Source organism: Neovison vison, chromosome 1 (genome assembly GCF_020171115.1).
Source record: "Neovison vison isolate M4711 chromosome 1, ASM_NN_V1, whole genome shotgun sequence".
In the NCBI taxonomy this organism is placed as follows: domain Eukaryota; kingdom Metazoa; phylum Chordata; class Mammalia; order Carnivora; family Mustelidae; genus Neogale; species Neogale vison.
Window position 1 is genome coordinate 220,970,790 of NC_058091.1, and position 17,789 is coordinate 220,988,578.

Genomic DNA, 17,789 nt, shown 5'->3' on the forward strand with positions numbered 1-17,789 from the left:
TGGTCACTGTTTTCTGCGATAGCATATGTGAGGCAATCCATACTTCAACAAGTCTGAGAGAAATTCAAAGTTGTTTCTTGAACACTCTTTCCTGAAGTTCTCCCACATCACAGCTTCTTCTGGAGTCCATTCTGCTTTACTGAAAGGTCCTACTCTGTTTCCCCAGTGCCCTCCTCTGCCTCCACTTACCTCTAAAATGTGAAGGCTCCTCTGCTTTTCTTATGCTACTCATGTTCACTCTTAGATTCCCTTTCTAGACACACACACACACACACACACAAGGAGGTACCTGGGTATCCCATCTGTGCCGGGGTTGCAGGAGATCGTGTTGGACCCAAGGAGGGGAAAGATCTGGTTTGAAAATGTGAGCAAAGAGGTAGCAGAGTTGAACAGGAGACCTTTGACAGAATTACCAGACCAAGAAAATTAAGAGCCAATTTTTCCTGTTGCTCTGACTTCAGTTACCATTTATATGCTGAGGAATTCTCAGATCTCTATCTCTGGCACAGTATTTCTCACAAGCTTACAACCTTGTATCTCCACCTGAGTATCCCCCATGGAACTAAAAACATCAAAAATCATATTATTCATCTTCCAATTTCAAACCTACTTCTCCTTGTTGTTGTTGTTTTCCACCATTTGGGGGGCCCCACCGTTTATCTAGTTATCCAAGCTAGAAACCTTTTACCCTTCTTCCCCACTCCTGCCATTCCCCAAATCCAATCAGAAATCTTAAGAAATTGTGCAATCCAAATATTCTGAGGATCCATCATATCGCTCCATCAGTAAGTCAAAGAAGCATGAAGTTCTATAAGCTGCCCTGATCTGGCCCCAGCCTTGCCCTAGTAATTAAACCCAGGATGCATAGGACCTGAAAGTCTTCTTCAAGAGACACATCACTCTTCTGACTGCACACATTTCTTCCCTGCCAGTAATTGGTTTTTATCCCTGTAGTCACCTGATGGGCAGTTTTAATTTTCCTTGGCATCTTGTGTTCTTCTTACCAGCCCAATTTCTCTTTTGGCATGTAATCATCTCTTGAGAATTCTAGGATTCAGTTTTTTGCTAGGTCATCTATTAGCCATGGTGAAGGGATCCTATGGGAATCAAAATGATACTGCAGCCCCATGACTGTGATAAATCATATATACAGATGTTTTCAACACCAAAATGGCCTTAGACTCTGTGCCTTGGGAGGACATCACCAGAGAATAAATATGCATATAAACTAGGGCAAACACTGGAAAAGGTTATTTAGCATTTCCTAATGCTATTAAGGAAGGACCTAGGAGTCCAGTTTCTATTTAAGTTCTCTGAAGAAAAAAGATGTGGAATTTGGGGATAAACAGGGGTTGGAAGAATAGAAGGACATGGCATAAGTATATCTCTATCTCAATCAAAAGAAAGAAAATTAGGAAAGAATTGTCAATTCCACTGAAGCTAAGACATCATTTCATGAATTATTTTATTAGCAATAAACATGCCTCGGATAAACCTCATTGGCTGTGATACTGCCACTGTGCAAAGCTTGTTCTAAAGATGTTTAATGAGAATCTACTCTAGCTAGGTAGTAGGAAAGATTGATAGAGCTGTTTGATGATTGCTATTGTCAGAAGGTCTATAGCACAGAGGTAGCTGAAAATAAGGAAACAGACATTGTTATTAGAACTGAAATGAGTGGGGTGGGGGGTGTGGGAAGGAGGTTATATGCAGACAGATGACAGGGATAGAGAACCAGATTTGGGAGAGAACAAAGAAAATCTTGCTAAAGGAAATGATATCTAAGTTGAAACCAGAAAGTGAATAAGAGTTAATCACGATGCAGCAAAGGGAATGTGAACAGGGACAAAGGGCTCTGGAAGAAGGGAACAGTATAAGCAAAGGTCCTGAGATGAGAAATAACCTGTTTCGTGCAGGTCTCCAAAAGAAGTTCAAACTGACTTGTGTAAAATTCAGTGAGACAGGAGATGAGGCAATGTTTCAGCTTTGAAGTCTCTTATTAGCCACATGAAGAAATTTTGACTTTGTTATGTCTTGTGTCTTAGAAATAACCCTCTTCAATGAGGAGAATGGATTACAGTGGGGAGGAGTTATTTATTAGGAGGCTTACTGCAATAATTCAGATGAGAAATTATGATGGCTTGTATTAAGGGGTAACAACCGGGATATAACTAAGTGACTGTGTTCAGAAAATATTTAGGATCTGAAATCTAAGAACTGATGATTACATGTGAAAGTTAGAAGAAAGAGAAAGGAAGGAAGGATGAATCCAGGTGTCTGGCATGAACAATCTGTGGGGTAGGAATCACATATGCTAGGATAGGAAACTAGAGAGAAAAGCAAGTTGAGGGAAGACAATGAAGAAGGATAGAAATCTGAGTTCCCAACGTTCTTACTTCTCCATCAGACAGTATGTTCAAGCGGAAGTCCGCAGTTAGCAGGTAAGTATGGAAAGAGAGGTAGACAGAGAGAGGAGAGGAGTGCATCAGCGGCATGTGGCAGGGCATGGGAGGAGAGGAGAAGGAGGAGCAGAGACTCCAGGCCTCCAAACGGGGCCAGGAAAGGTCCTTGCAGAGGAGGGCCACAGAGATGCCTTCAGAAGAAGGATATGGAGCTTCTGTGGTCTGGAGAGTAGGAACTTTCAGTAGGAGGAACTTTACAACAAGATGCTGCTCTCATCAAAAAATGGGATCTCTATGTACTGATAGTGGAAGGGTTCAAAATAAATCACATGAAAAGAGCAGGTTAAAAAATAGTACGTGAGGTATAATCTACTTGTTTTTTTCCTCATACTGAAACTGAATCGAATATTTCTGCAAGAGACTATCCAAAATAGGTCCTTAAGAAAGTGAAACTGGAGAGTCACAGACAGGAGGAGGTGACTAACTCACCACTAGTGGACCTCCAGTACTGGCAGAAGAGTTTGCCTTGAGTGCTTTTATATTTGTACGCAAGTTTAAGTCTGTGGAAAAGGGTGAGAGTGGTTGACAGTATTGACCAAGCAGATAAAAAGTAAAATGAAAATGAAAACTATTCATTAGCTTGGTAACAAGGAGATCATGAGAGGGTTGGTGGAAGTCTTTTCAGTGGAGTGATGGGGCTGCATTTGGAAGTAGTTGTCTTAAAGTGGGGAAAGAGGAGGAGAAAATCTGTGTAGATAACTCAATCTGGAAGACTGGTTATAAAGAGAAGGGAAGAGGTATGGCAGTTACAGGAGGGAGCTGGGGGTCAAGAAGGGGACTTCTTATTATGGAGAGTTGAGAATACCTTGACATCTTGATGGAACTCACTTCAGCATGAAGGGTGCTCTACAGAAGAAGGAAAGGGTATAGGGCATCTCAGAGGGGTCAGAATGGATGGGACTCAGAGAAAAGGTACAGGAGATAAGCCTGGACAGGAAGAGAGACACCTCCATCACTGCAAAGTATGTGAAAAGGAGAGAGTAAAGGCAATGCAGGTAAGTGTGTCCAGCTAGCAGCATTTATACACTGGGACTCCAGAAATTTCCCTGGATACAAGAAAAATCTAATAAAATCTCATGCTGCAGTACTGTAGCAGAGGAATTTGGAGTCTAAATATTAATATCTACAATAAAAACATTCTCTATGTGACTGTAAATGATCTTATGTATGAATAGTGCTTTTGAAGGGGATGTCATTTGTATCTGGATAAGCTTATGAATCTATAATTGTCTCTCCATTATTTACACCCAAGAAGTCATGCAATATGGCAATATTAATTTATTTTATAAGTAATGTTATGAGTCTCTCTAGGTCTTTTTTGTCTTTATGTACTTGCATTCAGCACAGGGTCCAGCAAAGAGTCAATTAATGCTTAATTAACAAATGAATGTAATTCTGAAAAACAAAAAAAAAGTTGGTGCTTTATTCTGACCCATACCCCCATGAAAATATTTTTAAATGTATCTATACCCATACATAAACTGCCATACAGATTTTACTCTTGAAAGCCTATTAAAAAAGCAATTGCAAGTATGCTTTGGGAAACAGAAAAAAAAAGAAGAGGTTGTGGAAAGCTCACGGTGTGGACTCTCCCATGTATATATACTCCACGTGGCTCACTTTGGTATTCGTCATGACTTCAAAATAATAGCACAACTTAGTGCTTTTTCACACCTCTAAAAAAGGTGACACTCCTCATGCCAGCCTGCTGTGCACAATTATAGGAGAGAAACCACAGGGAGTAACCAGTTGCTAACAAGCATCCCCTAGAACATCCAAGGATTTTTACCAATATATTCACTCACCAGAGCTGCCCAGTACAAATTCAATCAGGCCTTTCATTTATGTGTGCTGATGGCAGACTGCTCTGAAGGACCAGATTGCTCCAAGGGATTGCAGGGATTGTAGGGATGGAATCTCATACATTGAAATAACTGGCCCCATTTTTTTTCCTCCTCCCTTGTTACAGTTATAATTCATTACCATCTGAGGGCTATTTACCAGTCTGTGTAAAAGGAGTCAAATGTTGGGCTAACTGATTAGAAATATGCCCACATAATGCAATTTGCTCTCCCCACTGGCATGCATAATGGCAGCCTAGCAAAAAGGCCAAGAATGTAAAACACATCACAGCTACTGAGCTGCATCCCAGGTGGGCCAGCTCTGACAGGGTGAAGGTAGACTGACCAGAAAGCTATTACTGATCTGAACTCTCTGATTTTACTCAACAGGAAGAGACTTTTTAGAAGTTCGAGAATTATTTTTTCAAGTAAATTGAAAGGCTGGCCTTCTACACAGAGTACTCCCTGTCTAAATTATAGAGATTGCTTCTGACTGCCACACACTAAGACTGGCACTGTTTGGTTGAGACATCCCTTCTGAAACACCTCGTGTTTCTTTCTGCTCTTCTTTTTATCGCATACGCCAGCACTTTGACAAGTTAACCTCCAGCAAAGATCTTTCTTCTGCCAGACATAAAAGATTTGAGAAGCAAAAAAAGAAAAAGACAAAAAGAAAAGAGTGAGCAATGAGGCCAAGTTAGAGGGTGAGCAGGACAGAATGGAGGTCTCCATGTGGGTAGTGACATCTTTGTTGAGAAGTCCAAAGCAATATTGCACAAACCCACCTACACTCCCAAGTATATTCATGGGATAAGACTTCCTTGCCTTGTAAAAGCAAAGAAGCATTGATTTGATATTCTGTCCCAAATTTTAAGCCTCAACTTTTTCTGCAAAATGGGAATAATGCATAGATCACAGGAAGTCATGAAGATTAGATAAGATCATAAGGCAATGATTGTAGCACAGTTTCTAGTACCATGAAAGCACTCAATCCATTTTGACCATAATCATGAAGAAGCACAGTAGGAATCTTGCCTTTACATTACAAGATAAACTGCCAGATTACCTTGATCCATGAGGTACAAGTTTACTTACCACATCAACCTCCATTTGGGGAAAATAAAATATCCTGACCATTGACTTCTGGTGGTTACCAATGGGTTCTGGTTATTATTAAACAATGCAAATGACTGCATTATTCTCAAAGGCACAAAACTGCAGCATAGTCATAAAAGGCAAGAGTTTGGGCATTCTCTACCACCTTCATAGTCACCCATAGACCACAGGGTAGAAGGTCTATGTTCTGTATTACGCCACCCAGTATAGCCAAGGCTACCCTGGGGTGCCTCATCTATGCCCCCTCAGCACTAACCAATCTAATATTATCTAATATTTCCAACTGAATGCAACTGGATCTTTGCCCGGTGGCTTTCTCTGGCCCACTCAGCTAGAAGTGTCATGGAGGCAGAAGCACCAGGGAGTTAATATCCCCTGGAGCAGACCTCTATAAATAACTGGTAGAAGTTGGTAGATTGCTATCTCCATGAATGGAACAATCTGAGACATTTCTACACTGTTTCCCAGAATTCCCCAGGACTGACACCTGGCTGTACACAGCAGGAACCTGGTCAATAATGTCCTTACTGACTTCTTTCACTTCCTTCCTTCACTTCCCCACTTTCCTACCAGTGTTTGCTGGGACCACCTCCTAAACAGGCTACTTGTCCTCAGAGTTTCCTTCTGGAAACACTCAATCTAACCCCCATAAAAGAGCCTTCCATAACAAGGAGCTCCTGCAGCTCCTCACTGCTACCCCATTCCACCATGGGCACTTGAGCAACTGCCATTTCCACCTGGGGATTTCTGATTTAGGGAGACCACGCATAGCTTTCAAAACAACTTCTGTGGGAAATGGCCCCAGTCAATGTTTCTTGAGAGCTCACCTTGTACCACACATCATAAAATTCGATTCTCCTATACTACCTCTAACCATTATAATAAAGTAAGTATCATTATTATTCCAATTTAAGACTTGTGGAAATCTGGGTTCAGGGAAGTTAAGTCACTTGTCAAAATCTGACATCAAGTGAAAGGAAGGGGTGGGTTGGCACCTTTGTTGGTTTGGCATCAATGCCCATTACACTTAATTCCTTAAGCTACCTATAGAACCTTCTGAGTGATAGTTCTGGGGTTGGTATATTTATAGAGCATGCCTTGAGCACTGGATATATTCGCACTTACTGAAACAGTTTATCATTTTCCTTATTCTACTCCATGAGCAGCTTGCAGTCTAGTCTGTCTTACCCGATGCTCAATCATGCTCAAACAGAGTTTTATAGCATTGAGTGGTGTGGTGGGAATGGTTGGTTATTTGTCTCCCCATATCATTCTCAAATTTCTTCCTTTCATAACAGAGCCCCTTAGTTTTAACTGGAACACTTGGCTACTACCTAGACACCCACTCTCTCAACTAGACTTATAGCTAGATATGGCCACAAGGATGTGAGTGGAAACACTGAGGACAATTCCCAGGACCTACCTGCTTGTGCTTTATCTCCACATCGTCCTTGTCCCTTCCTTTGGGAGGGAAATCAGACGTGGAATGTTAACACTGACCAGGAACACAGGGTGACAGAACAAACTTGAAGAAGCCTGGGTCCCTAGATCTCCACACAGAGCCGACTTGCCCAGCCCTCCTGATCAGCCACCAACACATACTGTCATCTGAGAGAGAAACATTTATCTACTTTGAGCCACTTGTCTTTCTTCGACTTTGAGGCAGCCAAACCCTCATAAAAATAGAGAAAAGAGAACAAGGAACTGAGAAGAAAGTCAGCAAGAAAAAGGGGAGTAAACACCAGAGGAGAGCAAGGCTCAGAAGGGGATGAACTCTAGTATTTTATTTGTTTGCTTGTTTTAAAGTTTTCGGAAACACAAAGGAAGAGGAGGAAATCAAAGCCAGAAAAGAAAGGAAGAGCAAAGGCCTTCTCTTTTATCCTGCCTCTTGGGAGGCTGTGGGTGGCAGGAAAACAGAAGCGGAAAGGAATCCCCAGCTGCTATCAGAACCCATAAAAAGTTCAAACTCAATCTTCTACTGCAGAGCAGAAGATGTCACTGACCCAAAGCAGAAGGGGTCCTCAGGATCAAACTGGTGCCCATGGAAGCCTTTGCATGTGCAAGTAGCTCAAGCAACCCTGGGTCTCCCTCACCCTAGAACAGAGCAAAGCTCCTCACCTTAAGGAAAGGCTCCTAGTCACTCAATACAGTAGACCATGTTTTCACTTTACTCACAAGAATAACAACCATACAATGCAAATGTGTGCAAACTGCCAGTTATTTTCTAAGAGGACACATGCTTTAAAACATTCATTTCCAGAGTCCACACAACAGAATACTGTCCATTATTTACATAAAAACAAATACAGCTACTCTGAATGAAGGAACACTTTTTAAAAATTGCATGCTAATTATTCGTCCCTGCAGTGCCTCACCACAGCCAGCACTTTTGCTAGTGAACATCACCGATTGCCCTTCAGATCTTGGCAAAGCCCCAGGCCCATGAGTCCCACACACAGTGCTGCTGAAGCTGGCAACCAGACCTCAGCCGCTCAGCTGTGCGGGGCTGGTGCGGTGCTGGTCGATGGGGCACCTTATAAGCAACATGCAGAACAGCTGAAGAAGCAAATTAGCCATGGTCAGTGAAGAATGGTAAGTTGAGGGGGCAGGAAGGGGGACACAACAGCAGACGATATAAATCAGGATATACTGAAAGGGAAAATCGAGCGACTCTGGAAGAATATGAATTAGTGGGCAATCCAGGTTCCCAATGTCCTGAGTTGCCATCAGTCATTCCTGCTTTGAACACCTGCTCTGAGAAACCATTTTGCAGAACTTCAAGAAGCCCACTCTTTGGGGAATTTTCCTCCCTCAACTATTTCTGAATCTTTATGGAGATACTTCCACAGGTATCTGTCGTGACTGTCACCTGCCACCTCTATCTGCTATCTTATTCTCAGCAACTTGTCCCTTCTGTGGGTCATCACTTGTGGCTCACAACTAGTTGTCTGGTCTGTCTTTTTCCCTGAACATTAACACCCTCAAGAATGGCTGAGACCATAATATAGTGTCTAATGATGGAGAGGCTAAGGGCTATTCAAGGGAATAACAATGCAGACATAAAATCTTCAACTGGCTGTTGGACATCACCCATTCAAGCATGCACAGACCAGGCCACTTCCTAGGTACTGTGCCCTGCTTGCACCTTGATTCTTCCTAGGCTTGTCAAACTCAGGTGGGAGAAGGGAAGGATATTGTACTTTACTCAGACTGGACATCAAGTAATACAAGCCTGCTCAGCACTTCCACTAGGACACAGATTCCTCTGTATCCTTGGTCACTGGTTGGCCCTTCTGGGCAACATCTCTCAGAAATACAACTCTGACCTCAAGAAAGGTAACTTCTGTATCATCGGGAAGAACCTCTTGAGTCTTTATTGTCCTAACTTGATTTGAGCTTTGTCTTACATAAACCAGTTTTCAAACTTAAGGAGTTTACTTAAAACTTTCATTAAGCAGAAACTACGAAAAGCCTAGAAAGAGCAGCTATCTCTCCAGCTCCATACTTTATTCTGATTGAGGGTTCAAAAATACAAGGATTCAATAAGGCTGAGATTAAATCACTGGAGAGTACTGATAACACTATAGTACTCCCAACTTATAAAAAATTCAAAATTAAAACAATCTAAAGCCATAGCTTAAGTATTAGGAAATCGAAATCAATTCTCATTTTTCTCACCATGATGATTTTGGTGCTTTTTCAAATAATTACTTAGTGCAAAGGTGCTCTCATTTTCTTTGAAATTCTTCCTTGCTGTTGCCCCCAGGACACTCAGCTTCTTCGGGAAGCCGACCACTATGTCTGGTATTAGAGCGCCAACCTCCCCCTCCCCCCCCATTGTACATGGGAACTAATTCCAGAGCCCTACTAATATCAAAGTTGTCTTTGCTTAAAAATCCACCCATAGTAAAACACAATGCTCCTCTCCAGTGTCTTCCTACTGCAGTATTCCTTAGAACAATGGGCTTTTGCACTCAGCAGACAGCGTGAACTGCCCCAAGATTATTTAGAACCAAAGGCGTCCCTTCCCTTTCTTTTTCTCCACCATTTACTCAGGGCCTTAAACCTGATGGTCAAAGGAAACCTCATATGACTCATTTATTCAACAGTGTTTGTTGAGCATGTGTAGTGGCTTGAATAGTGCTTCCCCCAGAATCCACATCCACCCAGGACCACAGAATATAACTTTATGTAGAAATAGGGTCTCCACAAATGTGATTAGTTAAGATGAGGCCATTCCAGAGTAGGGTGAACCCTAAATCCACATGAGGGTATTCCTCATGTGTGTATATCCACACAGATATACATATGGGGAATAAGTTCTGGTGACAAAAGAAGGAGAGACTAGAGTGATACAACCACAAGCCAAGGAGCTAACATCAGGTACTGCCAGAAACCACTAATGGCGAGAGGCATGAATAGGATGGTGCCATAGAACCTCCCCAAAATCCAACTCTCCCAACACCATGATTTCCAACTTCTGGCCTTCTTTTTTTTTTTTTTTTTTTTTTCCAATTTATTTATTTTCAGAAAAACAGTATTCATTATTTTTTCACCACACCCAGTGCTCCATGCAAGCTGTGCCGTCTATAATACCCACCACCTGGTACCCCAAACTCCCACACCCCCGCCACTTCAAAACCCTCAGACTGTTTTTCAGAGTCCATAGTCTCTCATGGTTCATCTCCCCTTCCAATTCTGGCCTTCTGATCTGGGAAAGAATAAATGTGGCTATTGGAAGTCGCTCAGTTTGTGGTGATTTGTTAGGGTAGCCCCAAGAAACTAATACAGCTCCTGGTATTTTATAGTCACGGTACCAAGCACCAAAAGGATAGCAAGGAGCAAGACAAGGAAGGTCCCTATTCTCCTGTAGCTAAAATTCTATTGGAGAAGACAAACAGTAAACAAGTGACAAAATAAATAGGGTTACTTCACAATGTGATCAATTTTATGAAAGAACAATAACAATGAAGTGATACAGATGACCAGGGGGAGGTAGGGCAATACTTCCTTTCTCAATGGGATATTTCTGGAACATTCACACAGACAGTGTTGACACTACCCATGAAGTCTCTTTCCAATCCAGCCGGCACTTTCCAGGGAGTGTGCCCCCTTCCACTCCACTGTGTTGCTCTCATGCCAACCAGAGATCTGGCCTCTCCTCTCCTCTCTTCAGAAGCTCAGGGCCTCAGAGTTCCAAAGGCAATTCTGCTTCTCACACCACATACTGTTTTCACCCACAGAAGGTTTTCTTCCTTCACATGTTCCCCAGCTTGAACATGTATCAAAACTGACAAGAATTGCTTTTCTCCCCCCAACCAGCTTGTACATAATGGATGTCAGTATATGCCCTCACCATACTAAGAGAGCAGATCCAATTTGACTTAATTACCACCGGAGCTCTGTAAACAGCCGCTAGTTATTGCTGAGCCCTGTGGTTTATGAAGAGAACACCACAAATGACAGGAAGCTGCAGGGGGAAAAATAGTCTGAGCTGCCTTTGGCATATTCGCTTTTGAGTATAGACACTTCCATTCATCAGTGGGGACATTCATGTAATCTGGGCTGTCAGGATTATATTCCAGAAAGGAGCAACAGAGACCCAAAGTGTTGTTAATTACGTGGGCATCTCTGAGCAGAAGTCCTCGGACAAGAATGCAAGATGCTGCTTCAAAACCATAATCAGCCAGACCCTGCACACCAAACTGAGTGGGACTTCTCAGTGTGGCCCCACTCTGCCCCAAGCCCTGGGATTCATGAATGAGTGCAGACCCAAAGACACATTCAGTTTAGCAGAACTTGGCTTCATAAGAGAAAAATTTCCACCCAACAAGTGTGTGGTTTCACAGGATGACTCACGCTACCCCAGCGTCTGACACACTGCAACGTGCAGCAGAAGCACAAGGAGGAAGGGCAGGTAAAGGTACAGCAGGTGCCTCTGTTCTGAACAGGGACGCTGGAGTCCTAAGCTCAGGGTATCCCCACACAGAGTGAGGGCATGCAGTGAGGACAGTATTCTGAAGGTGATGTGCTCAAGAGTGAAAGTCTATGGACTCTGAAAAACAATCTGAGGGGTTTGAAGTGGCGGGGGGGTGGGAGGTTGGGGTACCAGGTGGTGGGTATTATAGAGGGCACGGCTTGCATGGAGCACTGGGTGTGGTGAAAAAATAATGAATACTGTTTTTCTGAAAATAAATAAATTGGAAAAAAAAAAGACCTAAAAAAAAAAAAAAAGAGTGAAAGTGAGGACCTGATGAAAATGTAGATTCTGGTTCAGTAGTCTGGGACAGAGGCCTAGAATATTGCACCTGGAACAAACTCCCAGGAATACCCACAGGCTGTTGAGAACCTGGAGAACCGGCTGCCGTGTGCAAATGGACTGGGGCAGGGGTCCACTTCCAAGGCCTTTGCCAATGCCTGGACATCCAGGTAAAAACCAGGGCCACTCTGCTTCTCATGGGCAATCATAAACTGTTACATATTAGATACAGTTTCTCACCACCAAAAATGATTTATTCTTATTTCAACAGTGTATGACAATTCTATGTGTTGAATTAAGGCACAGTCAAGTATCAACATAAGTAGTTTTCAGAAGATGATAAACCAGCGTATCTGCACTTGATCTGCAGAGGATAGTCACATAGGGAGCAGTCACAAAGACCAATGCCCAGGCTCCAGGCCATGGCAACTGAATCCACATCTCCTGGACTAGTGTGTATAAAGGAGGTCAAGGGGAGGCAAAGGAAGAGGTGGACAGCTCTGAAAGAAGGCAAGAGAAAAATCCAAAACAAGAGGGACTACAGAAAAGGATGAATTCCACTCATTTCTTACTTCAGTTCCCACTCCTTTCAAATAGCACTCGTTTCTCCCCTTGCAGACTCTCCTTCCTGGTATTGTTCCAGTCAGAATGTGTTCTGTGGATGACAGCACCAGAATCACCTGGGATCTTATTAGAAACTGAATCCCAAGCCCCTCCGCACACCTACTGAACCAGAATCTGCATTTTAACAAGATCCCCAGGTAAGCACTGTGCACAGTAAATTCTGAAAGCACGCCTCTGCATGGATTTGAGGCCAAGCTCTTTGGCGCAGACATACACTAGGTACAAAGGCAATCATTAAGCTGCCCGGGCAATTCACACTGGGGTCAGCTGCTGCTTATACCCCTGGCAGGCAACTGTGGGAGAGGATGCCTGTGAACGGGTAATTGATTTACAACATCATCTGACTGTAACCCAATGAAAGCCAAGTTGTCTCTTTTCCTATATTGATATAATTACCGACATGAGGGGAAGCAGGTTCTTTCTTCAGATCAAATAACCTTGTTATTCATCAGCCTGCGCTAGCTCCACTTCTGATTAGCAATTTATTCTGGGGGGTTATTGACTGACCCCACTTGGCTCTCATTATTCATTCTCTTTCCAACAGCAACAATTATTTAGCTCTCAGAATGATATAAACGAACATGCAGTTATACAGATTTGCATTTTCTGTACATCTTTCTATTTTTCTTGCCTGCCTCCATAGATAGAACATTACTTGAGGACCATGAATGCTTTTTTAACTCCTCACAAAACCTAGCACTTAGTGAGAAATGTAATTGATGCTGCTGGGTGATGCCAGGAAGCATCTGTAATACTGTTCCTCTCAGTGCTCCACCTCCTGAGATAGAAACAGAACTGGTTTAAGCCACACTAGAACACCCTCAGTTCCACAAAACTCACCACCTGCCTCTCTGCGCTCTTTGCTGTAATTCAATCATGAAAAGCAGATGCTGTCACTAGCTTAGAAGCAGTTCCCGAGAGTTCATCTCAAAGTCATTTATTGGAACTTCAAGTGTATTATCCCAAAACAATCCCTTCAGTTCCCTCTGTAGCCAGCGTAGATCCTGTGAGTGGGAAGCCATACTTCTACAATATCAACAGCAACAATGTTAAATTAAATCCAAAAAGGCTTTTCTTCAACTTGATTTGGTCCTTTAGGAAGAGTCCGAATTGAATGACTATAGGAGGTAGGAAGAGATAATTTTACAGATTCCGAGGCATATATATTTCTCAGAGCTTAGAATTAATTTTTCAGGGTAAATTTTTTAATTAAAACTTCTGATTTTCCTCTTTCTTGCACAACATGTGGATACACCTTAATTTTTACACTTATTTTCCACAAGTATCACTATTCTGTGGCTCACAGATGGCTCCTAGATGAACTCACGTGAGGGAGAAAAAAGAACAGAGAAATTAAAAGAGAAAAGTGAGCGTGATCACAATCTAGTGAGTCTAGTATAATAGAAGGAATTAAAAGGTTAGGTATATGAATGAGTGAAGGACAGCTTGAAGTAGATACAAAATAATCAAATTTTAGAAATGGAAGGAACCATAGTTCCACATTTTCCTTTAGGGCCCTGTTCTTCAAATGGAGGGAAGAAGGGACTATGCCCCCGGTGACAGTGGACAGTATCTGGACACATTTTTGGTTGTCACAACTGGTGGAGTACTACTGACATCTGGTAATATCTGGGACCAGGGATGGTGCTAAGCACCCTACAGTGCACAGGGAATCCCCCAAACAATGATTTATGCAGCCCAAATTGTCAGTAGTGCTGAGACCAAGAAACTGCTTTGGAGGTAAAGAGTAACAGGTAAGATGGTCACTAGCTGGCTGAATAGTGCAGACATTCCTAAGATTCTTCTACAGCAAGATTATGGAGAAGAGGATTGGGATGGCTGATCTGACAACCCAAGGTTTACTCTAGGTGAGAAGATGATACTGCATGTCACATACTGAAAAGGAGACAAAGAAAGAAAAAGATCCAGTTGTTGGGAGAGTGGTGGGTAGAGAGAAACACAGTACAGAGAGTGGGTCAAGGAGCAGGGTTGCAGACTGAGCACCTCTGTTGCTGTGGAAGGTCACAAGATAGCTTAAAAGAGCTACATCAGGCTGGTCAAAAGCTCCTTCACGTGGAGCCTGCCATCTTGGTTGAGCTTCAAGGTCAGCAGAAGTGGGGACCAAGGCAACTTCTGGGCAGCAATTCACTAATATGAACATGGGATGACTGCAGGGAAGGTCCATGTAATCTGGCGGGCATCCATGAACTAACAATGACCTCCAGGAACTAACAAACTCACTAACATAAAGTTCATATACATATTTTGATCACTCCCAAATTTTCATCTTTAGACAGATCTCCTCCCCTGAACTTCTAAATCATGATTCAAATGCCAATTTACCTTCTCAACTTAAATATCTAATAGGCATCTCAAATTGGAATTTCTAAAAATAGGGCACCTGGGTGGCTCAATGGGTTAAGCCTCTGCCTTCAGCTCAAGTCATGATCTCAGGGTCCTGGTATCGAGTCCCATATCAGGCTCTCTGCTCAGCAGGGAACCTGCTTCTCCCTCTCTCTCTGCCTGCCTCTCTGTCTACTTGTGATCTCAATCAAATAAATAAATAAAATCTTAAAAAAAAGAATTTCTAAAAATAAACTCTTAACAATCCCCCACACCTGTACTTGCTACAGTTTTCCCCATCTCAGTTTCTCAGCTAGAAACACTGGAATCATTTTTATTTTCTTCATCTGACACTGAACATCTAATCAGACAACAAATTTCTCAGCATTGTCTTCAAAATAAATCCATACTGAAAACATTTCGTTAACTGAAAGAAGCCAGTGACAAAGGACTGCATGTTGTATGCTTCCATTTACATGAAATGTCCACAAAAAGCAGGCCAAAGGAGAGAGAACATAGGACTACGAGGGCTGAGGGAAGCAGACTGAGGGGTGATGGCTAAGGTGTACAGGGTTTCTTTTTAAGGTGTTGAAAATGTCCTCAAATGTGTTGTGTTAAGGGTTGAACAAATCTGTGAACCTAATAAAAGCCAGTGAGTTGTACATTTTGAATAGGTATAGTGGATGGTATATTTCAATAAACTTGTTATTTTTTTTTAAAAGCATATGAGGTGAACCATGAGAGACTATGGACTCTGAAAAACAGTCTGAGGGGTTTGAAGTGGCGGGGGGGTGGGAGGTTTGGGTACCAGGTGGTGGGTATTATAGAGGGCACAGCTTGCATGGAGCACTGGGTGTGGTGAAAAAATAATGAATACTGTTTTTCTGAAAATAAATAAATTGGGAAAAAAAAAAGCATATGTACATATAGTATCTCTACAATCTGACCTCTTCTCAGGATCTGTTCAATGACTGACACGGCCCACACCATCACCCCAGCCCTACATTATTGCAGCAGCCTCTGGACCTGACTGGACACTGGTTTTTCTTGCTACTCTACCTGGATGCTTTTCCCCAAGCAGCTCATAGTAACCCTTTGAAAACCTAAGTCAGATGATATTACTGGCTCCCATCACAGTGGAGTGAAAGCCAAAGTGGCCCTGCACACACAGACTGGCCCCCACTTGGCACTTCAGCATCATCTTCTCTAACCCCTATCACTCACTGCTGTAACCACCCACTTCTTCCCTGCTTGGTGAGCACACCAGGCCCTGCTCCCTCCAGGACTCTGAACTTGCTATTTCCTACGATTTTTCTCCCAGATCCAAGTGCCCTGCTCCCCCACCTCCAACAGTCTTTGCTGGAACCTTTGTTTTAAAACCTTTCTGGTCATCCTATTTAAATTGTAACTCCCCAACAGCACCTCCTCGTCCTCTTTCCTGTTTTATTTTTCTCTTTAAGAGTTACCACCATCCAGGGGCACCTGGGTGGCTCAGAGGGTTAAAGCCTCTGCCTTCAGCTCAGGTCATGATCCCAGGGTCCTGGTATTGAGCCCTGCATTGGGCTCTCCGCTCAGCGGGGAGCCTGCTTTCTCCTCTCTCTCTCTGCCTGCCTCTCTGCCTACTTGTGATCTCTGTTTGTCAAATTAATAAAAACTTAAAGAAAAGGAGTTACCACCATCCAAAAGTATGTTTAATTTACTTATTTCTTTTTACTGCCTCAGTTACCTAAAAATTGAAGCTTTGTGAGAGCAGTAATTTTTACCTAGGTGTTCACTACTATATCCAGAACACAGCCTAATATAATAGGAGATATCTGCTACAGATTTGTTGAATAAATGAAACAAGTTAATGCAAAAAAGAATATAAAAGTTAAATTATATAAAATTGAAAATATATGCTATATCCTATGACCCAGCAATTTGTACTGCTTGTACAAAGATACAAAGGTCGTGATCCAGAGGGGCACCTGCACCCCAAAGTTTATAGCAGCAATATCCACAACAGCTAGACTATGGAAAGAGCCCAGATTCTCACTGACAGATGAATGGGCAAAGAAGATGTGATATACACACACACACAGATGCACACACATAAACACACAATGGAATATTACTCAGCCATCAAAAATGAAATCTTGGGAGGGGAGTAGGGAGAGAGTGGTTGGGTTATGGACATTGGGATGGTATGTGATATGGTGAGTGCTATGAAGTGTAAACCTGGTGATTCACAGACCTGTACTCCTGGGGCTAATAATACATTATATGTCAATAAAAAAATTTTAAAATTTTTAAAAAGTGAAATCTTGCCATTTGCAACAACATGGATGCAACTAGAGGATATTACACTAAGTGAAGTCAATCAGAGAAATACAATAATCATGTGATTTCTCTCATATGTGGAATTTAAAAAACAAAAGAGAGGAGCCTAGAGGAAGGGAGAGAAAAATAAAACAAGATATTAATGAGAGAGGGTAAAAAACCGTAAAAGACTCTTAACCATAGGAAATAAACTGAGGGTTGCTGGAGGGGTATGTTGAAGGGCTGGGGTAACTGGGTGATGGGCATTAAGGAGAGCACATGATGTAATGAACACTGAGTGTTACATGCAACTGATGAATCACTAAACTCTACCTCTGAAACTAATAATACACTATATGTTAAATAATTAAATCCAAATTTTTAAATCTAACAAGAAAAAGAAAATGCTATAAAAGTTTCATGGTGAAATCACTTCATATTTCTGTTTTAAAACCTTGATACTTTTCACCCTCTTTTACCTATATTCTATCATAGCCATAGTGGCCCTATTTTTAAAACATAATTAGTAAACACAAAAGAGGAATATGTGGTCTTTAGAGAAGGAAAACTATTAAAAAAATAAGAAGAATAACATACTTTTAACAATTTACTGAGAAAAATACAGTGTCAGGAGGGACAAGTGGAACAGTTCCTTCTAATCTGGACATCATTCTCTGGTTTAATTATCTCCTGTGAATTTTGGCTTAGCCCCCCAAATGAAAAGGCAATTCTTTTATAAGTACTCTTAAAAAAAAAAAAGTAATTAAGAGACTTGAAAAAGAGAAGAACTGAGGCCCATGCATGACTGGAAAAGAAAAGTGACCATTAAGAGCCAATCCACAGTTG

At 42.0% G+C, this 17,789-nt stretch overlaps 1 non-coding gene across 1 annotated transcript; it reads right to left on the reverse strand.

Moving 5' to 3' along the window:
• Nucleotides 1–1,383: 1,383 nt before the first annotated feature.
• On the reverse strand, nt 1,384–1,529 carry LOC122897441. Its single transcript, XR_006382533.1, has one exon. It is a non-coding gene; the product is annotated as a U4 spliceosomal RNA (small nuclear RNA).
• Nucleotides 1,530–17,789: the final 16,260 nt, after the last annotated feature.